This window comes from Nomascus leucogenys, chromosome 18, assembly GCF_006542625.1.
Source record: "Nomascus leucogenys isolate Asia chromosome 18, Asia_NLE_v1, whole genome shotgun sequence".
Lineage (NCBI taxonomy): Eukaryota > Metazoa > Chordata > Mammalia > Primates > Hylobatidae > Nomascus > Nomascus leucogenys.
In genome coordinates, this window is record NC_044398.1 from 51,655,451 (window position 1) to 51,664,882 (window position 9,432).

At 39.0% G+C, this 9,432-nt stretch overlaps 1 non-coding gene across 1 annotated transcript; it reads left to right on the forward strand.

Moving 5' to 3' along the window:
- The first annotated feature begins 664 nt into the window (after window positions 1-664).
- Window positions 665-769, forward strand: LOC115831326. Its single transcript, XR_004026846.1, has one exon. It is a non-coding gene; the product is annotated as a U6 spliceosomal RNA (small nuclear RNA).
- The last annotated feature ends 8,663 nt before the right edge of the window (window positions 770-9,432 follow it).

A 9,432-nucleotide genomic window follows, 5' to 3' on the forward strand; every position in this document is an offset into this window, starting at 1 on the left:
GAAAATGCAGTATGTATTCAGTCTGACTTCTTTTAATCGCTTAATTGAGTTTCATCCATGTTTTTGCATTTATTGATAGTTTAATTTTTTTTTTTGAGACAAGGTCTCGCTCTGTCTCTTAGGCTGGAGTGTAGTGGCACGATAATGGCGTAGTTCAATCTTTTATTGCCGAATAGTGTTCCATTTTATTAATCATTTGGGTTGTTTCCAGTTTGGGGCTGTTATAAGTAAAGCTGCTGTGACCGATCATATACAAGTCTTTATATGAACATATGCTTCCTTTTTCTTGGGCAAATGCCTAGGAGTGGAAGCAATGCATCACATAGTATATATATATTTGGCTTTTCAAAAAATTGTCAAATTGTTCTCCAAAGTGGTTTTAAATTTCACTTTCTCATTATATGTGTATTAATAGTTCAACTTCCTCCTCACCTTCACCAACATTTAATATCGTCAGGCTTTTAAATTTTAGCCATTTAATGATGTTATAGTCACTCTTTATAAGAAGGATGGACCCTCACCCAGAATTTGGTTCAGATTCCAATATTGATAATGCCACACACACACACATACACACACCCCAAAAGATGTGAAAGGACTTGTTACATAATGAGTCTCTGAGAAGATCAGGGAAGGCTTCCCAGCTGGTTTGAAAATGGTTTGAGTGCCTGCTTCAGCAGCACATGTACTAAAATTGGAGTGATACAGAGAAGATTAGTATAGACCTGTACAAGATGATAGGCAAATTCGTGAAGCATTCCATATTTTAAAAAAAGAAAATAAAATGGCTTGAGAGGCCGGGTGCAATGGCTCAGGCCTGTATTCCAAGCACTTTGGGAGGCCAAGGCAAGCAGATTGCTTGGGCCCAGGAGTTCAAGACCACCTTCGGCAACAGTGAGACCCTGTCTCCACAAATAATAATTAATTTTTTTTTTTTTCGAGACAGAGTCTTGCTCTGTCGCCCAGGCTGGAGTGCAGTGGCATGATCAGGGCTCACTGCAGCCTCGAATTCCTTGGCTCAAGCAATCCTTCTGCCTCAGCCCCCCAAGTACCACTAAGTAGCTGGCACTATGGGCACACAGCACCATGCCTGGCTGATTTTTCGGAATTTTAATAGAGATGGGGTTTTGCTATGTTGCCCAGGCTGGTTTTGAACACCTGAGCTGAAATGATCCTCCTGCCTCAGCCTCCCAAAGTGCTGGGATTACAGGCGTGAGCCACTGCACCTGGCCTACAAATAATAATTTTTAAAAATTAGCCAGGCATGGTGGCATGTGCCTGTGGTCCCAGCTACTCAAGAGGCTGAGGCAGGAGGATCATTGGAACCAGGGAGGTCAAGGCTGTAGTGAGCCGCTATTGTGCCACTAGACTCCAGCTTGGGTGACAGAGTGAAACCCCATCTCAAAAACAACAACAACAAAGAAAATGGCTTGAGAGAGCAAGGGAAGGAGACTGGCTTGGGGATTCAATGGTGATTAAGAGGCGGATGAAGAAGTGAAGATTCTTAAACATAGGTCAAGGTTGTGTGGTTTAAACTTCCCTAGCATTAAAGAAGGGAACACCAGTTTTCTTATCAGCTTTCCCGGTTGTTTGGCAAGAGAGGGAGAGGTGAGCTTCAAAGCTATTAGCTACCAAAATCAAAATTGGAGTCAGATACTTTATTACAAATGAGCATGTAATGGGGTCTGGTTTTGGTGTCAATCTGCATTTCCCTGGTAACTAATGATGTTTACCATCTTTCAACGTGCTTACTGGCCATATTTACATCTTTTTTATTGAGGTGTTTCGTCAAATCTTTTGCATTAAAAAATGAGTTCTCAAAGTAATAAAAGCCGTATATGACAAACCCACAGCCAACATCACATGAAATGGGGAAAAGTTGAAAGCATTCCGTCTGAGAACTGGAAAAAGACAAGGATGCCCATTTTCACCACTTCTGTTCTATTTAACATAGTACTGTAAGTCCTAGCCAGAGCAATCAGACAAGAGAAAGAAATAAAAGGCATCAAAATTGGAAAAGAGGAAGTCAAACTGTTGCTGTTTGCCGATGATATGATTGTATACCTAGAAAACCCTAAAGACTCATCCAAAGCTCCTAGATCTGATAAATGAATTTGGTCTCGGGATTCAAATTAGTAGGATTGCTTTATACCACCAATCAAGTTGAGAATCAAATCAAGAACTCAATCTCCTTTACAGCAGCTGAAAAAATAAAATAAAATACTTAGGAATACACCCAAGGAGATGAAGTATCTCTACAAGGAAAACTGCAAAACACTGCTAAAAGAAATCATAGATTTCACAAACGGAAACACATCCCATGCTCATGGATGGGAAGAATCAATATTGTGAAAATGACTGTGCCGCCCAAAGCAACCTACAGATTCAATGCAATTCCCATCAAAATATCATCATCATTCTTCACAAAACTAGAAAAAAAAAAACCCTAAAATTCATATGGAACCAAAAAAGAGCCTACATAGCCAAAGCAATGCTAAGCAAAAAGAACATATTTGGAGGCATCACATTACCTGACTTCAAATTATACTACAAGGCTATATTTACCAAAATGGCATGGTACTACTGGTATAAAAGTAGCCACATAGACCAATGGAACAGAATAGAGAACCAGAAATAAACCCAAATACATACAGCAAACTGATCTTCGACAAAGCATACAAAAACATAAATTGTGGAAAGAGGACCCTATTTAATAAGTGGTGCTGGGAAAACAGGTGAGCCACATGTAGGAGAATGAAACTGGATCTCCATCTCTCACCTTATACAAAAATCAACTCAAGATAGATCAAAGACTTAATCTAAGACCTGAAACCATAAGCATTCTAGAAGATAACATCGGAAAAACTTTTCTGGACATCAGCTTATGCAAAAAACTCATGACTAAAACCCCAAAAGTAAATGCAACAAAAATAAAAATAAATAAATGGGACTTAATTAAACTAAAAGTCTTCTGCACAACAAGAGAAATAATCAGCAGACAACCCACAGAGTGGGAGAAAATATTCATAAACTGTTCACCCAACAAAAGACTAGTATCCAGAATCTACAAGGAACTAAAACAAATCAGCAAGAAAAAACAAATGATCCTATCAAAAAGGGGCAAAAGGACATGAATAGAAAATTCTCAAAAGAAGGCGTACAAATGGCCTAGAAGCATATGAAAAAAACCTAACATCACTAATTATTAGGGAAATGCAAGTGAAAACCATACTGAGATACCACCTTACTCCTGCAAGAATGGCCATAATTAAAAAGTCAAAAAACAGTCGATGTTGGTGAGGATGTGGTGAAAAGGGAACACTTTTACACTGCTGGTGGGAATATAAATTAGTACAACCGCTATGGAAAACAGTATAGAGATTCCTTAAAGAACTAAAAGTGGAACCACCATTTGATCCAGCAATCCCACTACTGGGTGTCTACCCAATGAAAAGAAGTCATTATATGAAAAAGACACATGCACATGCATGTTTACAGCAGCACAACTCAACAATTGCAAAGACATGGAACCAATCTAAGTGCCCATCAACCAACAAATGGATAAAGAAAATGTGGTATATATATACCACAGAATACTACTCAGCCATAAAAGTAATGAAATAATGTCTTTTGCAGCAACTTGAATGGACCTGGAGGCCATTAGTCTAAGTGAGGTAACTCAGGAATGGAAAACCAAATATCATATGTTCTCACTTATAAGTGGGAGCTATGCTATGAGAACACAAAGCCATAGAATGATACACTGGACTTTGGGGACTTAGTAGGGAGAAGGTTGGGGGGAGTGAAAGATAAAAGACTACATATTGGTACTGCTCAGGTGACAAGTGTGCTAAAATCTCAGTAATCACCACTGAAGAACTTATCCATGTAACCAAAACTCACCTGTACCCCCAAAACTATTGAAATAAAAAAATGAGTTCTTATTGAGTTTTGAGTATTATTCATATGTTCTGAATACAAGTCCTATATCAGATAGATAATTTGCAGGTATTTTCTCCCAGTTTGTAGCTTATCTTTGAAGTCTGTTATCAGTGTTTTTTGAAGAGCAGAAGTTATTAATTGTGATGAAGTCCAGTTTATCATCTTTTTCTTTTCTAAGTCATGATTGGGATCCTATCTTTGCCTAACTCAAGGCAGCAGATTTTCTCATTTATTTTCTTCTAGATGTTTTACATTTTATATTTAGGTCTATAGTTCATCTGAAGTTGATTTTTATATTTGATAAGGAGTATGGAATGAAGTTCTTATGAGATGCAGCAAAAACAGTTCTAAGAGGAAAGTCCATAGCTATAAATGCCTACATTAAGAAAAAAGAGGCTGGGTGTGGTGACGCACTCCTGTAATCCTAGCACTTTGGGAGGCTGAGGCGGGCTGATCACTTAGGTCAAGAGTTCGAGACCAGCCTGGAATACAAAAATTAGCTGAGTGTAGTGGTGTGCACCTGTAATCCCAGCTACTCAGGAGGCTGAGGCAGGAGAATCACTTGAGCCCAGGAGGCTGAGGTTGCAGTGAGTAGAAATTGCACCACTGCACTCCAGTCTGGACGACAGAGACTCCATTTCAAAAAAAGAAAAAAAAAAAAGGATCTCACAAAGCAGCCTAACTTTACACCTAAGAGAAATGGAAAAGGAACAAACTAAGCCCAAAGTCAACAGAAGCAAGGAAACAACAATCCGAGCAGAAATCAAAGAAACTGAGATGAGGAAAACAATTGGAAAGATCAGTGAAACTAAGAGTTGTCTTTAGAAAATAGAATTAAGGTTGGCCAACCTTTAGTTAGACTAAGAAAAAGAGAGGACTTCGCAGGACAGTGGCCTCTTCAGAGTGGTCTTGGACCACCTAATTTTTTCCCTGTCTCACTTGCAGTTCTCAAGAATAACTATAGAATGTGGTAGGAACTCGTTACCCTGAGGCAGGAAGAAATTGCCTGAAACAATCTGCACCTTAGTCCTGTCCTTCCTAGGGAATGTAACTTTGTAAGTTAGGGAGAAAGCACTTGAGACAGCCTGGACTTTTTTCCTCCCTCCCCTGGAATCAGGATGTCCTTCAAAGCTTTGCCCAGGATGTCATGTGGTCCTTGAGATATATAACCTGAGGTGGGCTGCCTTTCAAGGTCCCTCTGCTGTGGTGCAAACGAGGACCATGCAGTCCAGATATTATCCATCCCATCCTATGCAGCTTTCATGAATGTTGGGGGACTGGCCCACAAGGGATTCTAGGCTTTTTTGATTGGTCCCTTGCTGTCTATCTGGAAGCAATCCATCTGCTTCATATGACATGTGTTTGTTATGTCTTACCAGACTCAGGGAAATGGTAGTTATAGACTCAAACAAATAAAATTAGCAGTGAAAGAGGAGAGCTTACAACAGATGCCACAGAAAATACAAAGGATAATAGACTAGTATAAATAATTATATGCCAACAAATTGGATAATCTAGAAGAAATGAACAAATTCCTAGAAACATATGTACAAACTAGCAAGACTAAATTATGAAGAAATAGAAAAATCTTAACAGACCAATAACAAATAAGGAGATTAAATCAGTAATCAAAAACCTCCCAACAAAGAAACGCCTAGGACCAGATGACCTCATTAGTGAATTGCATCACTCTTTTAAAGAAAAATTAATGCCAATCCTTCTTAAACACTAACAAAAAAATTGAACAGCAGAGAATGCTTCCCAACTAATTTTATGAGGCCAACATTACCCTGATACCAAAGCCAGACAAAGACATTACAAAAAAAGAAAATCAAAGGCCAATATCTCTAATGAGTAGATGCAAAAATTCCCATTGAAATACTAGCAGACCAAATTCAACAGCACATTTAAAGGGTCATCCACCATGATCCAGTGGGATTTATCCCTGGGATACAAGGATGCTTCAAATAAACAAACTAATAAATGTGGTGCACCACATTAACAGACTGAAGGGTAAAATTATATGATCATCTGTTAAAGGACAAACTTCAGCCGAATTACATTTAAAGGAGTTTAATTGAGCAATGAATGATTCACGAATTGGGCAGCCCCCAGAATCACAGCAGATTCAGAGAGACTGCAGGGGTGCCTTGCAGTCAGAACAAATTTATAGACAAAAATGTAAACTGACGTACAAAAATTGGAAGCAAGGTACAGAAACAGCTGGATTGCTTACAGGTTGGTGGTTGCCTTATTCGAACACAGTTTGAACACTTGGCAATGTATGAGTGTTGAAGTACAAGTGCCAATACTTAGCTATTGTTACAGGTGCATACTCTTAAGTTATGTTTTCAATGTTGTCTGCCTATTAAATTAGGTTACAGTTCATCTACAAGGACTCAAATATAGAAGTATGGAGTCTTTCTCAGGCCATATTTAGTTGGCCTTAATAATCTCAATAGATGCAGAAAAAGCATTTGACAAAATTTAACTTCCTTTCAGGATAAAAACTCTCACCTGGCCAGGCGCGGTGGCTCATGCCTGTAATCCCAGAACTTTGGGAGGCCGAGGCGGTGGATCACTTGATGTCAGGAGTTTGAGACCAGCCTGGCCAACATGATGAAACCCTGTCTCTACTAAAAAAGCCACAAATTAGCTGAGCATAGAGGCACCCACCTCTAATCCCAGCTACTCGGGAGGCTGAGGCAAGAGAATTGCTTGAACCTGGGAGGCTGAAGTTGCAGTGAGCCGAGATTACACCACTGCACTCCAGCCTGGAGGACAGAGCGAGACTCCTGCTAAAAAGAAACAATAAAAAAAAAAAAAAAAAAAAAAAAAAAAAAAAACTTCTCACCAAATTGGATACAGAAGGAATGCACCCCAGCATAATAAAGGCCATGTATGATAAGCCCACAGCTAAAATCATTCACAAGGGTGAAAATGTGGAAGTTTTTCTACTAATATTATGAACAAGACAAAGGTACCCACTCTCATGCTTTCTACTCAACATAGTACCTGAAATCTTAGCCAGAATAATTAAGCAAGAGGAAAAAATAAAAGACACCCAAATTGGAAAGAAATAAATTAAATTATTTCTGTTTGCAGATGAAATGCCATGATCCGAAATATATAAAACCCAGCACACACCACCAAAAAACCTGTTAGAACGATCAACTTCAGTAAAGTTGCAGGATACAGAATCAACATACAAAAATCAGTTGTGTTTTTCTTTTATGTTTATTTATTTATTTATTTATTTACTTTTTTGAGATGGAGTCTCACTGTCACCCAGGCTGGAGTGCAGTGGTGTGATCTTGGCTCACTGCAACCTCCACCTCCCAGGTTCAAGTGATTCTCCTGCCTCAGCCTCCCAAGTAGCTGGGATTACTGGCTTGTGCCACCATGCCTGGCTAATTTTTGTATTTTTAGTAGAGACGGGGCTTCACCATGTTGGTCAGGCAGGTCTTGAACTCCTGACCTCAGGTGATCCATCCACCTCGGCCTCCCAAAGTGCTGGGATTATAGGCGTGAGCCACCTGCCCCTGTCCAGTTGTGTTTTTATACACTAACAATGAACTATCCAAAAAAGAAACTAAGAAAACAATCCCATTTACAACAGCATGAAAAACAATAAAATAGGAATACATCTGATTAAGGAAGTGAAAGATCTGTACACTACAAACTATAAGACACTGATTAAAGAAATTTAAAGTACAAATAAATGAAAAGATATCCTGTGTTCATGGATTAAAAGAATGATCATTGTTAAGATGTCCATATTACTCAAAATGATTTGGAGATTCAATGCAATCTCTATCAAAATTTCAATAATCTTTTTCACAGAACTATAAAAAAATTCTAAAATTTTTATGCAAACACAAAAGAATCTGAATAGCCAAAGCAAAACATCCCACTATCTGATTTCAAAATCTACTACAAAGCTATAGTAATCAAAGCAGCATGGTATTGCAGTAAAAGCAGACACACAGACCAAGGAAATAATAGAATTTCTTTAAATACAATCTCTTCTTTGGGACCTTTTATATTGCTGCTCTTTTTTCTTTCTTCCTTTTTAGTTATCATATGCAAGCCTGGCTGGAACATTCCTGTAGATGTTTCCTGATGCACATATGAAAGACGTTTTCCTAGAGCATGTACCTAGGAGTGTAGTTGCTGGTTCAACTTGATGAGGTATTTCCAAATTGCTTTCGAAGGAGGTTTACCAATTTGCTCTCCTATCAGCAGGATATGATTCTGCATCCTTCATAACATTTGCTTTGGTCCTGTCAGGCTTCTTTCTTTTATTAAAAAAAAAAAAAAAAGTTTTTTTTTTGACTGGGCAAAACTTTCAAGTGCTGCAAAATTCAAAACTATAAAAAAAATGGAATGTAGGCCAGGCACGGTGGCTCACGCCTGTAATCCCAGCACTTTGGGAGGCCGAGGTGGGTGGATCACGTGAAGTTAAGAGTTCAAGACCAGCCTGGCCAACATGATGAAACCCCCTCACTACTAAAAATACAAAAATCAGCTGGGCATGGTGGTGCACACTTGTAATCCCAGCTACTCGGGAGGCTGAGAAAGGAGAATCGCTTAAAGCTGGAAGGCAGAGGTTGCAGTGAGCTGAGACTGCACCACTACACTCCAGCCTGAGTGACAGAGCAAGATTCCATCTCAAAAAAAAAAAAAAATAGAATGTGAGCGTTCTATGACCCTGATCTCCAGGCAGCCCATTTACAGTTTACAGTAGAAGTTCCTAATGGAATCTTACATGGGTATTTTTATGTGGACACCAGCAAGTGTGTGTGTGTACATGCACATGCATGTGTGTGTGTGTGCTTTTTTGTTTTTTGACTTCTCAATCATTGTCTCATTGACATCCCTTTTGTCCCATCTGAAAAAATATCTTGGAGATCATTCCACATCAGTACACAGAGCTTCCTCAGTCTTTGTTTTTTTAAAACATTAACTGCTACTTGATTCTTTTTTATTTTTTAAAATTAATTTATTTATTTTGAGACGGAGTTTTGCTCTTGTTGTCCAGACTGGAGTGCAATGGTGTGATCTAGAGTCACTGCAACCTCTGCCTTCTGGGTTTAAGCAATTCTCCTGCCTCAGCCTAAGCTGGGCTTATAGGCACCTGCCACCATGCCTGGCTAATTTTGTATTTTTAGTAGAGACGGGGTTTCATCATGTTGGTCAGGCTTGTCTTGAACTCCTGACCTCAAGTGATCACCTGCCTCAGCCTCCCAAAGTCTTGGGATTACAGCGTGAGCCACCATGCCTGGCCGTGACTGTTTTTTAAATTAAAAGAATAATTTTTTTTTGTGAAATATATCATGCATAATAGAATAGAAAACATTTATGTAAGAGCAGAAGAATAAAATTAATTCCTGCATACACTTATCTCAGGCTCAGAAGAATCATGTCAGTAGCTTAGAAGCACCCTTTGATCGTGTTCTCTATGACAGCCCTGAGCCTCCACCCCAAGGA